Here is a 17,292-nt window from a genome sequence, read left to right on the forward strand (position 1 = left end):
ATAAATAAATAAAAAATAAGAAGCATGCAATGTGAAACATTTTTTATTTCAATTATTCCTTCTTTTCTATATACAATGGGTGCGGAGCTAGGGATTAAAAAACAAAGTAACCTCTTTGTTCATTGGCGGATCCACTACCAGCAATAAATTACGAATATAATAAATTTATTTTTACGCTCGTATCAATAGACATCTTATGCGTAAAAGGATTAAATCTATTTGGTTCATAATAAATATCAACATTTTATATGTCCTCTAAGGTTAATTAAAAGTCTTCTAAGGTGATTTTTTATTTTTTTATTTTAAAAAAAATAAAAAATTGAAAAAGGATGAATTGGCTGGAGCAGCTTTTGCTATAAATACCTCAATCAAGATATCAAATATTCTACTTTATCATCAGAAGTGATCAAAATATGGGGAGCACTTTGAAATATGTTTATTTGTTTGCTATCCATTTTATGTTCACCTTCCTTGCCTACGCAATTGATGAGTCACAAGTCCATTACCCGGTCACTCCACATAGCCAAGGAGAAGATCATCATGGTGTACATGAAGATGTCATAGGTGAACTCAAATGTTTCCTATAATGCCACCTTAATTATAATCTGGCTTGGCCGAAATCTGGCACAGTACAATCGGATTCCTGCAATGGCCGGATTTCGGCCGTACTAGCCAATTCTTTTGTTTTGTGACAACACTTCATATAAAAAATAAAATTTTGCACAAAAATATGGAACCTTAAGAAGGAATCTTTGGTATACCCCACATAATACGGAGACGATAAATTCATGTAAAGTCATCTAATGATAGTCTTCAGGATATTATCATCACATCAATTTCTATTGAAAGAACCATCTACTCCTATAAGCATGATCTCATGTATTTTCTTTTTAACCATTGTCTCTTTGTATGATAGGTTCTTGGAAGCAAAAGTTGCCTAATAGATTTTTTCTTTTGAGGTGGCTGCCGTGTGATAATAACTTCATCTGTCAAGAGAGATGCTTGAAAATATTACCGAAGACGCTACAATTACATTATAGTAAATGTGTGAAAGGTGTTTTCGGTACCCACTGTGTTTGTATCCCGATGGCCCGTACCTAGATATGCATCTAGAGAAATGCTATTCAAATACTTTCTTTTACACTCTCAAGTGCTTACTCCTTAATGTAACAATTGTCACGTCAATTTTCTACTACATGGTATTTTAATCCGATCTACTTACTCTCTTTTTGCTACTGCTACATTTTGGAATAAGCACAGAGAAACTTCGTGTAGCATTTCTCAAACATTTACATTTTATATGCATATCTAAAACTGGTTACCTATTATTGACCATATGTACAACCATAAATGAATTTGTAATAATTAGGGTTTCTTTCGAAGTTATTATAGCATACCCAATAAACCAATCATATGGCTTTGCCAAGGTTTAATGATGTATACCTAAATATGTCTGTGCATGTTGCTTTTTTGCATGTAATACAAGCTTTATGTATAAATAAAGTTGCTCTTGCAACATGTTTATCACTTGTTATACACGTAAAATACTGTATGCGTATCATCATGTAATCCATAAATGCTAAGTTTGTTGAATTATTGATTAAATTATTAAATTTACCTCTTCCTATTAGCTTAAGCTTTTCAAATAAATTATAATTTAACATGATATCAGAGCCAAAGGTCATGAGTTCGAACTCTGTCTCCACAATTAACTCTCCATTTCAGTTAAATATTCTACACGGAATTTGAGCCCACACGTTAGAGGGAGTGTTAAAGTATTGATTGAATGATTAAATTTACCTCTTTCTATCAGCTTAAACTTTTAGGATAAGTAATGATTTAACGAAATTTTTGATGCTTTCTCCTGTTTATTGAAGAAATCATGGTGCCTTTGTCGTTTGAAAAAAAAAAAACAATTAAAGTAAAAACTAATTGGAGTAAATATGGCCTATAAATACCTTTTGTTTTCATAAGGCCCATATCTGCTCCTTTTTATTTATTTTTTTATTCGTGATCAAAATAGCCTTCGCCTAATAAGATCAAACCGAGCATGACTTATATATAACGCCATTTAACAACCACCCGCTAAAAATTACAAATAATAAACTCAATCTCAGGGTCTATTTGATTAAGTATTGAGAATTATTTTGAATTTTGAATTTGAAAAGAGGTAAAAGTTGGGAATTGATTTGGTGGAGCCATATTTGAGAAAAGTTGAAAATTAGTTTGGTAAAGTTTTCAAGAGTGTTTTATAAAAATTAAGTTCAACTTGAATGATGGAGACGTTGTAAAATGCAACTCGGATCCATCAAACTATTATAACTTGAATGAAATTTTCTGACCCTGATAAAATTGGTGACAACCTGAACTAACACGAATTCAATTGACTCGTTACAATCGTCATTTTACATAAAGAAACTAGGAGGCTGAGACATATACACCTTTTCCAAAAGAAATCCATGAAGAAAAGCATTCTAAATGTCTGTTTGCTTTAGAGACCAACCAGCAGAATATGCAACTGATAGCACAGTTCGTATTGTAGTTGGTTTAACTGTTGGACTAAAACTTTATCCATAGTCAATACCAACCTGTTAGTGGAACCCCTTGGCTACAAATCAAGCATTGTGTCTCTCTATATACCCATCTTCCTTACGTTTGAATTTGAACCCCCATTTGCAAACAAACAACATTCTTGGAAATGAAGAGAGGAACAAGAGTCCATGTCTGGTTTTTTAGTAAGGCATTGAAATTAACTTGCATTGCATTACACCATTCTTGGACCTTGATAGCACTGGAAAGGCATGTGGGTTCAATTAGTGCAGAATTTGTCATGGAGATTAAGGCCCAAACAATAGAATATATGATAGTATACGTGAATTGGCACAATCGATTTATGTTATTTTGTGCCTGAGTTGTCATAGGATGAGTTCTAGTGGGAGCAGTGGAATTAACTTGTGTGTCAATCACATTTGGAGCTGTAGATGAGGACACGATATACTCAAAGGAAGACTCGAAATGCAAGTAGGAGAGAGGAATTGAGCATAAGTATTAGACGTAGTAGGTTGAATTTGAGCAACAAGAGGAGACACATTGAGATTAAGAGGAAGCCATCGAGGATTAGAGTGACTAACAGAAGACTAATCAAGTTTGGAAGACTTGGAAGCAAAAAGGAAATATGATTCATGGAAGATAATATCACAATAAATGTATATCTTCCCTAATTCAAGATGATAACATTTATACGCTTTATGTTGGGTACCATACCCCCCAAGAATACGCACTCTTTGGTTCGAAACCCAAACTTATGAGACAAGTAAGGTCAGAGGTTTGGAAAACATGCACACCAAGAATCCTCAAAAAGGTCTTATTAAGTGATTGAGAAAACAAATTCTCAAAAGGGAAAGATTTTGGAAAATGGGGGTAGGCAATTGATTGATGAGATAACATCAAGTTTAACACACCTCATCCTAAATTTGTTTGGGAACATTACCATCTACTAGAAGAACTAAGGTAGTATCAATAAGATGCTGGTATTTCCTCTCTACACACCCTTGTTGTTGATGTGTGTGTGGACAGGAAACCCAATGTGTAATGCCAATGGATTGAAAGAAAGTGTCGAGTTTATGGTTTACCCCTCCCCTTTAAGTTTGAACACATTTAATTTTGGAATTCAACTTGTGTTCCACCATGGTTTGAAAATTAAGAAACCCAACCATAACATCATATTTACTTTTGAAAAAGAAAAACCCAAGTAAAATGACTGAAACTGCATACATCAATGAATGAACCATAATAATGATTACATTGATTGAAACAAATGGGGAAGGCTATCACACATCTGAATAAATCAACTCTAAAGGATTACAAATACAGAATCGTTAAATGGCAATTGAGGTCATTTGGCTCGCGCATAAGCACAAAAAGGAACACGTGCTATATTGGCGGAGACAGGAATGTCGAATTTGGTTAATACATTCTTGACTGTATGAAGAGCAGGGTGTCCCAAGCGGCTATGTGAATGATGAGTGGATGTTCGTTCACCAACAAAGGCGTAGTTTGTTGAAGAAGAAGCTAACGATGGATAAAATTGGTAAAGACCATTCTAAAGCGAGCCTTGATGGGGTTGACTATGGTTTTGCAGTATAACGTCCAAGATATTAATTTGGTGTAAAAAATATGAATTAGACTAATTAATTGAGTAATTATGTAAAATGAGGAAAAATAACACTTAGAAAACATTTAGAATTGAGTTTTTGAGGTGGGCGTCCAGATGGGGCAATTTTGTGTCTGGACGGCTTTGGCAGTAGAGTCTTCTCCACTGACGTGTCTAGATGCCAATTCTCCATGTGATTTCAGACGGGACATTTTGGTGTCCGGACGGAATTGCCCGAGAGGGTGTGATATGTGAATTCACACATACACACACACACACACACACACACACACACACACACACACACATGTGTCTGGACGGCTTACTTCTTTCCCCATTTCTCCTCTCTCACATGATTTCTCTCCATTCTCTCTCCTAGAGTTTGATTCTAAAACCTAGATTCTAGTAGTTTGAAGTTTCCAAACTCACATCCAACATCGGAAAACATGTTCCATGTTGTAAGATCTACACTTTCACCGATTGTTTTGAGGTAATGTGACGACCCTTTTTTTTATTATTATTATACAAACATCAACGAGTCCTCATAGTGGCACACCGATGAGTCGCAAAGCCAACATATGGTACATACCCCATAATATGTACTTGGTAAATCAGAGTATAACATATATCTAACTATGCAGCGGAAACATAAACTTGAATTGCGGAAATTACAACTTATACATCTATCACAAGTTATTTACAATAAAGAGCTATTTAACATTTATCTGTTTAAGTCTTATCAACATAATAATTACACAACAGGAATGGCTTATACAATAACAAGTGACACAAGCATCATAAGCCATAAACAGAACCTATAAAACAGTGGACACACGTGGTCCTGCAATTACGACCGTCATGGCGAGGTTCGATCATAATATCCCAAGTGCAGATCTACAACACCATCAACTACGACCGGAGTACCTGCAGCCAAAGGAACATCATCTATACGGTTGTGGGGGTTTGCCACATCCATACAGTTGGAATTATGAGCCCACGACATCAGCAACAGAAAACAAAGAGAATAGATGTATGGCAAGCATGGCATGATATGTGACAAGATTTATGTTTTATGATATTTTCATGGCTAGATGTATTAGTATGCATATGAATTTGAATGGAACAGAACATACGTATACAGTTACAACTAGATTGCATAGATAATTTATATGGAATTTCATACTAGACATACCAATATGCCTATAGTTACGGGTAGAGTGCATATGATGTTTTATATGACATTGAGCTTAATTGTGCTTAGATACTGGTATTTCCCGAAGGTTTGTAAATGCTCGTATCTCTGCATAGCTGGGTTATCATGCTGTTCATTTTCTGCTCGTATACGAGTATGGCTTAGTCATATGATATATATATATATATATATGAAAAATAAAGTGACTTATAATTTAACGTGCGTGTGTGTAACGTGTAACAAAATATTGTAAAAGTGAAATTCAAATGACACAAATATTTTGTTAATGAAGTGAAAACTCAATTAAGAGAAAAACCACTCCTAGGTAACCAAACCCAAGATATCCACTATTCAGAAGACAAAGCTAGTTACAAAGCAGTAGCACTCACATACCTTTATGCAGTGGTTTTACCTTGAACTCTGACGTGTAACCAAACATAAACGCCTCCCAACCAAGTCACATACTTGAAGGTGTCTTCAATGGAATCCTTTATTTTAAGGCTCCTCCCTAAGATAGACTTCACATGAACATAGCAACAGCAATAGCACTTCGGCAATGGCTTGAGAGCAATTGGATCAGTACAACAACTCCTAAAATATACTCTCTAAGCACTATGGAATTCAATACCGAATTTTTACAAATTACATGCCTAGAGGCCTCTATTTATTGGCTACTAAAGACCTAAATCGAGTCTGAATCCATTTTCTCTAGGCGGCGTCCGGAAGGTAGTTGAGGGTGTCCGGACAAAAAATTGTGCAACCAGCTTTCTATTCGCTGAAATTCTTTCCTGAATAGAGCCACTTCCGAATGGTGTTGCCCTAGCATCCGGATGGTTGCACTTCTGCTGCACGCAATTTCTATAATAAGGACTGAGTGTCCGGCCAGTGTAGATTGACGTTTGGATGGTTGCAACTCTTTTGCACGTCTTTCCTTATCAAGGATAGCGTGTGTACGGAAAAACCACGTCGTCTGGACGATTGCAGTTGTCTTCCCATATTTATGTTTGGAAAGGAAATCATTTTACTTGTCGAACACTGAAAGGCATACAGATGTGTTGCTGAGACGTCTGAACGGATGTAACCTGGAACAGTTTGGAGCTTCTAGATATATATGGGAGTCCGGATGGAAAGTTCTCGTCGTCCGAACGAATGTTGCTTGATTGACAAGCGTCCGAACGGAATACCACGTCGTCTGGATGGATGCAAGGGATTTGAACTTCATTGTCTTGAATTCTGCACAGAGTCTTCTTGAAGCACATAACCAAAGTGTAGACTCTGAATATAACAGTATCCCTGATTAAAAAGAAATATTACATAGAAGTGATTTTGTCCAACGGAATGCAGCCAATCACAAACTAACAATATATATATATATATATATATATAATGAGTGTATAACTAGTCAGATTTCTCGTGCTCCTTGTGAAAAATTAGTGACTTTTATACTACTGAACTTGTGGACTCATACCTCCACCTATGTGGACGTGGCTATCACCACGACTCCGTAAATGTTGATGCATTGGCTACAGGTACCGCGATGTTGACGAGGATCCAATGGCTTTATATTTGGGGTACTACGACTGAAGCTTATCGTGAAGGTTGTATGTGTTGAAATTGAGGATAATCTGTATTTGTATAGAATTTTATATATGGCTTGTGTTGCATGTGACATTTATTTTATGTAGACATTCTTTGATGTATATAATGTTTTGATTAAACCTTAAACAAATAGACATATGTATCGCTCTGATCTTGTAATTACAAATTTTAGTTAATGAACTTACTTCCACTGCTACAAGTTTATCTTTGAAGTGTTATGCATATGCTCTGAGATGTATTAGGTTGATGTTGGCTTATAACTAATCGTCATGCCACTGTGGTAATTCCATTTTGTTAAAAAATAAAAAATAATATGGGTCGTCACACCCCCCCCCCACCCCCCCCCCCCCCCCCCCCCCCCTTTTTTTCCAAGCTCATTCCTTGGCCTTTGCACATAAAACTTTTTGGCTCCATCCCTGATCACAACGCTTCACTGACCTGTAAATGGGCGGTTTCTCCTCACAAGCCCTTATTGGTAATTAACGGGTCGGCTATCCCATTATGAGTGGAGGCATCTCCTTACCGTCATCAACCCTCTCTTATTTTTCATATGAAAAATTATTTATTTTAATTTTTTGTTTGTGGTAGAGTTATAATTTTTATACGATCGCCAGAAAAAATAGATGGGTCTTTATTTTCTTTATTTTACTTCAATTATTCTTTATTTTCTATATACATTAATCTGCGTGGAGCTAGGGATTGAAAAAAAAAAAATAAAGAAGAAGAAGAAAAAAACCTCTTCGTTCATTGAGGGCGGGCATTGCTATCAATAAATTAAGAATCTAATGAATTTATTTTTACGCTAGTATTAATAGACATCTTATGCGTAAAAGGATTACATTTAGAGAAATGATTCATTTTCTTCTTCTGTCCTTCTTTCATCCTTCTACTTTTGTAAATTACCATTGAATCTGTGGGGTTTATGTGGGTCCCTTATATGGGCCCCATAGATTTAATGATAATTTTTAAAAGTTGGAGGATGGGAGAATGGCAGAAGGAGAATGTGTAGCACATCTCATCTCTTAAATCTATCTGGTTTATAATAAATTTCAATATTTTATATCCGCTTTAAGTTTTTTTTGGAGAAAAATTTGTAGACTTCAGTAATGAAACTAAAGAAAATAGAATTAAGCTCTAACAAACTTGAGTATGTTGCTCTGATAATACAATATGACGGATACCTTCAGGAATGCTATCTACCCTTACCCTATCCATGACATGATGAACAACTCTCTTATCAAAGTTGCCTTTCTTTTAGTGCGGCATACCTACCAACTCATAAATGTACGAAGTACTCCTTTTATGTCCTCCACTATTTGTCCATAGATGCTCCAAATGGGATTACCAGCTTTATTGGCATTGACCACTTGCAAAGAATCCCCTTCCAAAATGATCCTTTGATTAATTAAAAGTCGTAGTAGGGTTTATGTGAATTGAAAAAAAAAAAAAAAAAATTGAGGTAAAAAGTTAAATGAATTTGAAAAATATAAAAGAAAGAAAAAGAGTGAAATAGAGCAGCTTTTGGTATAAATACCTCAACATGTCAAATATCCCATTTTATCATCAGAAGTGTTCAAAATACGGTAAGGACTCTGAAATATGTTTATTTGTTTGCTGTCTATTTTAATTTTTTGTTTGTGGTAGAATTATAATTTTTATCCAATCGTCAGAAAAAAAAATATATGGGACTTATATGGAATTGGATTGAATGGTCAATTTGACTCAAGAGTTTATTAGTAGTGACTTTTAGATAATTTTTGTGCCCTATGGCCTATGGATGGATTTGATACAAGCTTAAACCCAAGGGATCAATTAAGTAATTTTCTCTAAAATCTAAGGTAAGAAGTTATTTTCTCTATGTTAAAAATATTAGTTTAAAATGTTCTCAAGGTTCATTACAATATCTATCAATCAGACAAGATTCTCCAAAAAAGAAAAAGAAAAAAAGAAGCATGCAATGTGAAACATTTTTTACTTCAATTATTCCTTCTTTTCTATATACAATGGGTAAGGAGCTAGGGTTTTTTTTTTTAAAAAAAAGTAACCACTTTGTTCATTGGCGGATCCACTACCGGCAAACAATAAATTACGAATCTAAAGAATTTACTTTTACACTCGTATGAATAGACATCTTATGCGTAAAAGGACTAAATCTATTTGGTTTCTAATAAATATTTATATTTTATATCCCCTCTAAGGTTAATTAAAAGTCATCTAAGGTGATTTTTTTTTTTTAAGAAAAAAAAAAAAGAAAGAAAGAAAAAGAGTGAAATAATGGATCAGCTTTTTCTATAAATACCTCGATCAAGATGTCAAATATCTCACTATACCCTAATAAAAAAAAAAAAAAAAAAAAATCCCACTTTATCATCAGAAGTGATCAATATATGGGGAGGACTCTGACATATGTTTATTTGTTTGCTATTTATTTTATGTTCACCTTCCATGTCGACGCAATTGATGAGTCACAAATCCATTACTCGATCACTCCACACAGCCAAGGAGAAGCTCATGATGGTGCACATGAAGATGTCATAGGTGAACTCAAAGGTTTCATCTAATGCCACCTTAAATATAATCTTAGCATGATTCCTTTTTTTTTTTTTTTTTTTTTTTTTGTAAATATTCTTAGCATGAATTATCTGTTGTCATTATTAGTTAAAAGAAGTATATATGGTATACTTCAACTTTTTTTTGGTAAGTAATTATATTTATTCATTTCACATGTTGATTTAGAACAAGAGTTAATTAATAGTTTTACGTCTTTACTATATATAGACCCATGCATGGTCGCCCAAAGTAGTCTAATTATTGACAATAAATCTTTTAGTCAATTAGTGTATGGATTATATGTTTTCTTGAGCATTATATACACATTAGTGCTAGGCTTGGATTGAATGTTATAAGACTTGATCTTATATATTAATCTCGAGATAAAATATATTGAAGATTCTAAAAAATCAAATTTTATCAATGTTGCATACCAATTCATGGTCAGTAAATTACTTTCTAAAGAGAAATAAAATATCATATCGCTAGCTTTTGGGTTAAAAAGCAATATGAGATAAGTACATGTATGAAGTTAATTTATAGATAATGCATAGTGTCTTTGAAAAATGAATTGCAAAACAAAAGTTGGGAAAACTTTACTTATAACCCTTGATCTTTCATCACTTTTTAAATTAGGTACCCAAACTTTTGAAACGTGTCAATTTAGGGTTCCATCATTCAATTTTTATTTTTTTTTTCAATTTCAACTCTCCGTTAAAAATTTTCATTAAATCCTACCAAATATCCCAAAATACCCCTGAGTTTTTTGTTTTAAAAAAAATTATTAAAAAATTTCAAAGATTCAGGCATGAGTATTTTTGCAAATTCCATTAAATTCTTACCAACACCTAAACCCCTGCAATTTTTTCCTCTTTTTTTTTTTTTTTTTCCTAAATAAAATTAGGTGTATTTTGGCAATTTTGACATGATTTAACGAAAAATTCTAACGGATGATTGAAATTGAAAAAAAAAAAATCGAAAGATGGATACCTTAAATTGACACTTTTTAAAGTTTGGGTAACTTATTTTGAAAGTGATGAAAGATCAGGGGTTATAAATGAAGTTCTTCCAAAAAAGTAACTATGATTGGAGATGCCAGGGGTAATTTAATCATTATTAGTTATAACGTTTGATTTTTTTAAAATATAAATTATGTGCATCCGGGTGTTTTAACTTGTCATCAACTAATTTTGTTAGGTGGGCTTTTGAGAACTACTACATATACCGTTGTTTCTATATGAAATTATTCATCTTCATTTCACTTTGGAGAGGATTCTATTCCTTCAAAAAATAGTTGTAGGTTCTAATTTTGTTAAAGTTAAGCTGCTATCTTTCAAAATAATTAGTCATTAATTTTATGGAAATTACTAATATGTTTTTAAATTGTAAAGATTAAATTATCTTCAATTTTTTAGCTGGATAATGAATAATATATACATGCATATTTCATATTCTTTTGGAATCAATATTTAATGACATGAATCTTATATCATGTGACACTTGAAAATCATATATATAGAGAAGATACTTTGGGCACGTTTGGTAGAGATGATACAATCATGTAGAGAATCATCTAATGATAGTCTTTAGGATATTATCATCACAATAACGAAACTACAATTTCCATTGAAAGAACCATAAACTCCTGTAAGCATGATCTCATGTATTTTTTTTTAACCATCGTCTCTTTGTATGATAGGCTATTGGAATAAGGATAGAGGAACTTCGTGTAGCATTTCTCAAGCATTTACGGCTTATATGCATATCAAAAATTGGTTACCTATTATTGACAATATGTACAATCATAAATGAAGTTGTAATAATTAGGGTTTCTTTCCAAGTTATTATAGCATACCCGATAAACTTATCATATGGGTTTGCCAAGGTTTAACGATGTAAACCTAAAGATCTTTGTGCTTGTTGCATTTTCGCATGTAATACAAGCTTATGTATAAAAAAAGTAGATTGTGCGACATGTTTATCGTTTGTTATACACGTAATGTAGTGTATGTGTATCATCATGTAATCCATAAATGCTAAGTTTGTTAAATTATTTATTAAATGATTAAACTTACCTCTTCCTATTAGCGTAAGCTTTTCAGATAAATTGTAATTTAACTTTATATCAGAGCCAAAGAACATGAGTTTGAACCTTAACTCCACAATTCACTTTCCATTTCAGTTAAATATTCTACACGAAATTTGGGCTCACGTATTAAAGTATTGATTGAATGATTAAATTTACATCTTTCTATCAACTTAAGTTTTTAAGATAAGTGATGATTTAACAAAATTTATGATGCTTTCTCCTGGTTCTTGAAGAAATCATGGTGGCTTTGTTATTTGAAAAAAAAAGAAACAAGTAAAGTAAAAACTGATTGGAGTAAATATGGCCTGTAAATTTCTTTTGTTTTCATAAGGCCCATATCTTGTTTTTTATATGCGTGATCAAAAGATGCTTTGCCTAATAAGATCAAATCGAACATGACTTATATATAACACCATACAACAACCACCCACTAAAAATTACAAACAATTAACTCAATATCAGAGTCTGTTTGATTAAGTATTGAGAATTATCTTTAATTTTGAATTTTGAAAAGAGGTAAAGTTGAGAATTGATTTGGTGGGAAAAAATTTGAGAAAAGTTGAAAATTAGTTTGGTTGAGTTTTCAAGAGTGTTTTGAAGAAATTAAAGTGCAACGTGAATGATGGAGACATCGTAAAATGCAACTCGGATCCATCAAATTATTATAAGTTGAATGAAATTTTCTGACCCTGATAAAATTGGTGACAAGCTGAACTAACAAAAATTCAATTTACTTGCTGCAATCTTCATTTTACATAAAGAACCCAGGAGGTTGACTCATATACACCTTTTCCAAATGAAGTCTATGAAGAAAAGCATTTTAAATGTCTATTTGCTTTAGAGACCAACTAGCAGAAAACACAACTGATAGCACAATTCATATAGTAATTGGCTTAACTGTTGGACTAAAAGTCAATACCAACCTGTTCGTGGAACCCATTGCCTACAAGTCACACATTTTGTCTCTCTCTATATACCCATCTACCTTACGTTGGAATTTGAACACCCATTTGTAAACCTACAACATTCTTATCAGTGAAGAGAGGAACAAGAATCGATGTCTCGTTTTTTAGGAGGGCATTAAAATTAACTTGCATTGCATTGTGCCATTTTGGGGAGCTTGATAGCAATGGAAAGGCAATCGGGTTCAATTAGTGTAGAATTTTTCATGGATATTAAGGCTTGAGCAATACAATATCTGATAGTACCTGTGAATTTGCGCGGTTGATTTATGTTATTTTGTGCCCGAGTTGTCATAAGATGAGTTCTAGTGGGAGCAATGGAATTAACTTGTGTGTCAATCACATTTGGAGCTGTAGATGAGGACACAATATCAAAGGAGGACTCGAAATGCAAATAGGAGAGGGGAATTGAGCATAAGTATTAGACGTAGTAGGTTGAATTTGAGCAACAAGAGGAGACACATTGAGATTAAGAGGAAGCCATCGAGGATTAGAGTGACTAACAGAAGACCAATCAAGTTTGGAAGACTTGGAAGCAAAAAGGAAATATGATTCATGGAAGATAATATCACAATAAATGTATGTATTCCCTAATTCAAGATGATAGCATCTATACCCTTTATGTTGGATACTATACCATGAGGTTTAACACGCCTTATCCTAAATTTGTTTGGGAACATTACCATCTACTAGAAGACCTAAGGTAGTATCAATAAGATGCCGATTTTTCCTCTCTACACACCCTTGTTGTTGATGAGTGTGTGGATAGGAAACCCGATGTACAATGCCAATGAATTGAAAGAAAGTGTTGAGTTTACGGTACTCCACTCCCTGTAAGCTTGAACATATTTAATTTTGGAATTCAACAAGTGTTCCACCATGGTTTGAAATTTAAGAAACACAACCCTAATTTCATATTTACTTTGAATAATAAAAACCTAAGTAAAATGACTGAAATTGTGTACATCAATGAATAAAACATAATAATGATTACTTTGATTGAAACAAATGGGGAATGCCCTCACACATCTGAATAAATCGACTCTAAAGGATTACAAATACAGAATCATAAAATGTTAATTGATGTCATTGGGCTCGCGAACAAGCACAAAAAGGAACATGTGCGATATTGGTGGAGACAGGAAGGCCGAATTTGGCTAATACTTTCTTGACAGTAAGAAGGGCAGGATGTCCCAAGCACCTATGTGAATGACGAGTGGATGTTTGTTCACCAACAAAGGCGTAGTTTGTTGAAGAAGAAGTTAACAATGGATAAAACTAGTAAAGACCATTTTGCAGCGAGCCTTGATGGAGTTGACTCTGGTTTTGCAGTATAACGTCCAAGATATTAATTAGGTGTTAAAAACATGAATTAGGCTAATTAAGTGAGTAATTAGGTAAAAAGTTGAGAAAGAACACTTCGAAAAACGTTTAGAATTGAGTTTTTGAGTTAGGAGTCCGGATGGGGCAATTTTGTGTCTGAGTGGCTTTGGCATAAGAGTCCTGTCTGTTGATGTGTCTGGACGGGAAGCGAACAGATCTTCGCTAGATTCCATTTCTCCATGTGATTCCGGACGGCATTGCCCGAGAGAGTGTGAGATGTGACTTCACACATATGTGTCCGAACAGCTTACTTATCTCCCAATTTCTCCCCTCTCATGTGATATTTCTCCATTCTCACTCCTAGGGTTTGATTCTAAACCGTAGATTCTAGTAGTTTGAGGCTTCCAAACTCAAATTCGACATCGGAAACGTGTCTCTTCTTACAAGTGAAAATAAATAGACTCCTAATTTAAATGTGTGCGTGTGATCAATTTGTGTAACAAAATATCTAAATGCGGAATTTAAAAGAAGACAAATATTTTGTTAATGGTCAATTTGGTCATCTTATCAAAAACATCTTCTCTTATCCAAAAATTCTTAGAAACACAAAGTCAGAGAAGGAAAGATGTACCTTTTAGGGGAGTCGTGGATAGTGTACATTTTTCATCGCATGAGAAAATAAGCTATTCAATTTTTGCATATACAGGAAAGCACTTGGCAAATTATAGTCAGAAACTCTCAATTATATCTAAGCAAAGTAAATTAATACCCAAATAATTGAGATATCAGGAGAAAATACATGCAATTATCTGATATGCCAAGAGAAAAAAATATCCTGCAAATTCTCCCCAATTATTTTTTTTTAAATTAAAAAAAATGCAATATGGAAATGACATCATATGCAAGGCAAGATCAAACCTAATGATGCCAATACAGAAAAACAGTCGCTCGACCTGCTTTTTCTATCTTCCCCAACAAGTACCTGCAATGCTCTCTTAAGAGAATAGGGGGCACGACAAACTGGTTCCTAGATTGCATAGTAAGCACACAAATATAACAAGTAAAAGTGCAAGCAATCAAACCTGATGCCTTAGTATATAGGAACCAAATCCTAGGCATGAACACCTTCTCCTGCTAGGTGCGTTCATTCCCCCTCATGGGGTGAATGGTCTCATCCTTCTTGACCCATACCTGCTCAACCCGTGGAGATGGTTTGCGGGTCATGTCCATATTGGCCATACTTCTTAGCATATCTTGCATCAGGCTTAGGAACCCTTCATAGCCATTGTTGCTAGTGGGCTTCTGCGGCTTCCTCTTGTAGCGCCTTGGTTTGTTCTTCTTTGATTTGCCACTCTAATAGGCAGGAACAAACAGCTGCTGATGCCGTGAAGCCTGAAGTTCCGTAGGAAATAGAGTGCCTGATGTAGCTTTTATTGGCAGCTTCCTTTGAACCTTCAACTTCTGGAGCTGTGGACATTTGGATCGAATGTGACCGATGATGCCACAGTGATGACAGGTGGGCAAGCTTCTTTTGTTTGAATGCTTCTTGACATTCTCTGCAAAATTATGGTTAGCATTCTTACAAATAACATTGCCCTTACCTTTTATATGTCTCCTATGCGGAGGGACATATTTTGATGAGGAAGAATATTCAACTTCACTTTTCCTCAAAGCATCCTGCTTAATCCAAGGCCTGTGGGATTTCAACAAATAATAATTTGGCCTAGTATGACCAATCTTCCCACAATTATGACAAGTAGGGACAAACTTACCATGAGCTTGTGTACCTATATCTTTGGATTTTGGCATCACATGATTAGTTAAGCAAGAATTTTCTAAACAAACTGTATCTACTATCACAGGCTTAATATCAATAGAATCTATTTCAGAATCAGAAGCATGTGAAGTAGAAGTACTCATATCATCAACAATTGAAGCAGGCTTGTTAGAAATATCTGAATGAATACAAAGCATGCTTTTCAAATTATCACTTGAGAATTTTTTCAAGAGATCCTCAGATTCTTTTAATTTATTCTCAAGTGTATCAATAATTTTAAATAGCATGGTATTCTCAGATCTCAAAGAGTCAATCAAAGCATGTGATTCAGATAACTGAACAATCAAAGACTCTTTTTCTTGCTTCACATTTTTTAGCTCTTTTGGAGAAACAATTTTATCTATTTTAGCAAAAACTTTAGAGAGCTCAATATCATGATTTTCTTCAGATAACTGAGAGAAATCCATGATAAAAGGTGTAATAAAACAAAAAGAAGTCACAAGAGATGAGGATCACACTCAGGAAATAAATCCTTTCAACGGAGTGTGCCTGCTCTGATACCAATTGAAAAATTAAATGGACTTCTAATTTTAATAAGTGTGTGTGAACAGTGTACAACAAAATATTTGAAAATCGAAATTGACTTCTAAAAGTAAAGTGGGTGCACAAGTGTCAATAAAAATTAAGCACAGCGAAAAATAAAAGACACAGATTTTTGTTGACGAAGTGGAAACTCAATTAAGAGAAAAACCACTCCGGGGCAACCAAACCCAGAAATTACACTATTCAGAAGACAAAGCTAGATACAAGATAGTAACACTCACATATTCCCGATGCAGTGGTCGTACCTTGCTCTCTGACGTGTAACCCAACATGAACGCTTCCCAACCAGGTCTTCTACCTGAAGGGGTCTTCAATGAAATCCTTTACCTTAGGGCCAACCCCTAAGATAGACTTCAGATGTAGCGCAACACACTTGTAACGGCTTCAGAGGGATCTTGAACTTCTCTGAGCTCTTGTGGAATTCAATACCAAATTCTTGCAGTTCTCAATGCCCAGAGGCCTCTATTTATAGGCTGAGGTGCAGAATGGGCGACTGCAGTAATATGTATGGACGCCGTCCGGACGATGAACCTGAACCGTCCGGACGGACAACTGTGCGACAGGATTTTTCAAAAACTTCTCTGAAAATCTTTCCTGTTTAAGAGCCGCGTCCGGACGGTCGCACGTCCGCTGCAAGTAATTTCCATATAAGGCTTCGCGCGTCCGGACCAAGGGGGATGAACGTCCAAACGGAAATTCTTCAACACGCAATTTCCATATCTGCTATGCGTGCATCCGGACTATGAGATGCAGACATCTGGATGGTTGAAGTCGAATCGGCAATTTCCTTAACTGATGAGCGCGCGTCCGGACCAATGCTGACTGACGTCCAGACGGTGATATTTGAATTGCAATTCTTGCCTTATATATGAGCGCGTCCGGACGGGAAACCACGTCGTCCGGACAGTGTATCAATCTTCCCATATTTTGAACTTGGAAAGAATCTGAAGCTGATTGATCACTGATAGACGTCCGGACGGGATGCTGAGAGGTCCGGACGGATGTATGTTGGAACAGAAGCTTCTCGATACAGTGGAGGATCCG

The 17,292-nt window shown here is 34.8% G+C and overlaps 1 long non-coding RNA gene across 1 annotated transcript; it reads left to right on the top strand.

Annotated features, from left to right (window-relative positions):
* Window positions 1-326: 326 nt before the first annotated feature.
* On the top strand, window positions 327-1,433 carry LOC133864881 (uncharacterized). The gene is made up of 2 exons (XR_009899573.1): window positions 327-564; window positions 917-1,433. It is a non-coding gene; the product is annotated as an uncharacterized LOC133864881 (long non-coding RNA).
* Window positions 1,434-17,292: the final 15,859 nt, after the last annotated feature.

Source organism: Alnus glutinosa, chromosome 3, assembly GCF_958979055.1.
Source record: "Alnus glutinosa chromosome 3, dhAlnGlut1.1, whole genome shotgun sequence".
In the NCBI taxonomy this organism is placed as follows: Eukaryota; Viridiplantae; Streptophyta; class Magnoliopsida; order Fagales; family Betulaceae; genus Alnus; species Alnus glutinosa.